Here is a 2,060-nt window from a genome sequence, read left to right as displayed (position 1 = left end):
GTGGGTCTATACCCAGTAATGGGATTGCTGAGTCAAATGGTATTTCTGCCTCTAGGTCTTTGAAAAATCACCACACTGTCTTCCACAATGGTTGAACTAACTTACATACCAGTGTAAAAATGTTCCTTTTTCTCCACAACCTTGCCAGCATCTGTTGCTTTTTTTACTTTTTAATAATAGCCACTCTGACTGGTGTGAGATGCCATCTCATTGTGGTTTTGATTTGCATTTCTCTTATGATCAGTGATGTTGAGGTTTTTTTCATATGTTTCTTGGCCACATGTATGTCTTCTTTTGAGAAGTGCCTGTTCATGTCCTTTGTCCACTTTTTATTTTTTGAAAAGGAGTTTTGCTCTTGTTGCCCAAGCCAGAGTGCAATGGCGCAGTCTTGGCTCACTGCAACCTCTGCTCCCAGGTTCAAGTGATTCTCCTCCCTCAGCCTCCCAAGTAGCTGGGATTACAGGCATGTGCCCGGCTAATTTTTTGTATGTTTAGTAGAAACAGGGTTTCATCATGTTAGCCAGGCTGGTCTTGAACTCCTGACCTCAGATGACCCACCTGCCCGGCCTTCCAAAGTGCTGAGATTGCAGGCATGAGCCACTGCACCTGGCCCCATTTGCCCACTTTTTACTGGGGTTGTTTTTTTTTGGGGGGGGGATATTTGTTTAAGTTTCTTGTAGATACTGGATATTAGACCTTTGTCAGATGGATAGATTGCAAAAATTTTCTCCTATTCTGTGGGTTATCTATTCACTCTGATGATAGTTTCTTTTGCCGTGCAGAAGCTTTATTTAATTCATCCAATTTGTCAATGTTTGCTTTTGTTGCAATTGCCTTTGGCATCTTTGTCATGAAATCTTTGCCTATGCCTATATTCTTTATGGTATTGCCTAGATTTTCTTCTAGGGTATTTATAGTTTTGGATTTTACATTTAAGTCTTTAATCCATCTTGAGTTGATTTTTGTATATGGTGTAAGGAAGGGGTCCAGTTTCAATTTTCTGCATATGGCTCGCCAGTTCTCCCAGCACCATTTGTTGAATAGGGAATTCTTTCTTTGCTGCTTGTTTCTGTCAGATTTGTCAAAGATCAAACGGTTGTAGGTGTGTTGCCTTATTTTAGAGTTGTCTATTCTCTTCCATTGGACTCCCCTTCTTTTTAAAAAAAAATATGAAATGCTTCACAAATTTGTGTGGCATCCTTGCACAGAGGCCGTGGTAATCTTCTCTGTAGCATTCCAATTTTAGTGTATGTGCTAACAAAGCAAGCAAAGAACTCACGGTCTGATGTGGACAGGCCAAGTAAACTGAAGTGCAACAGTGTTAAAGAAACATGAGTAGCCCAGGTATGGGAGAAGTTTACTATAAGTTGTGGGGAGGGGGGTTGATGGTGAATTAGAAAAAGCTTCTAAAGGTAAAGGAAAAAAACAATCCAGAGAGAGGAGACAACATAGGTGAAGACATAGGATCTGAATATAGTATTACTAAATGGTATATTAAGTAGGTGCATTTAATTTTTAAACAGCCCCTAAATCCCATTTAAATGACATTTATGTCAGCATGGAAACAACAAGGGTGCCACTGGTACACCAGGAATTTTGAGAAATTTGTGAGTGTACTCACCAATGCTTCATTATGGGCTTTGGGTTGCTAGAACTGGGGATGCACAGGTTATATTTCAGATGATTTAAAATTTGCTCTACAAGACTTAACATCTAATCATAGCTGACTAGAATCAATATTTAAAATTATTTTACATCTCTTGAGCTTTCTGCAAATTAAAGGGGGAAAAAATTGGCTCTGAATTATTGGGGAATAAACACAAGTTGGAAATTGTTTAAAAAAAGGAATACAAAAACCCAGATCATTAGGACAGTCTCTGCAATCAAATCATCAACTCCCTCCATTGGAAGAGATGGCTTTGCAAGATCTTTGCTGTGGCCTTCCTTGCCCAAGCCTCCTCCATAGGCATAACCATTCTCAATTTCTATGAATCCTTTCAAAGAACTAGAGAGCTGTTTCTGTCAGATAGAGGCACACAGTATTATTACTGCAACAACCC

General features: G+C 39.4%; 1 non-coding gene across 1 annotated transcript; it reads right to left on the bottom strand.

The window, feature by feature from the left end:
* Positions 1 to 1,163: 1,163 nt before the first annotated feature.
* On the bottom strand, positions 1,164 to 1,266 carry LOC114672469 (U6 spliceosomal RNA). The gene has a single exon (XR_003722885.1). It is a non-coding gene; the product is annotated as a U6 spliceosomal RNA (small nuclear RNA).
* Between the last annotated feature and the right edge of the window lie 794 nt (positions 1,267 to 2,060).

Source organism: Macaca mulatta, chromosome 14 (assembly GCF_049350105.2).
Source record: "Macaca mulatta isolate MMU2019108-1 chromosome 14, T2T-MMU8v2.0, whole genome shotgun sequence".
NCBI lineage: Eukaryota > Metazoa > Chordata > Mammalia > Primates > Cercopithecidae > Macaca > Macaca mulatta.
Note: the sequence above shows the minus strand (reverse complement) of the source record. Positions and strands in the feature narration are given on the sequence as shown.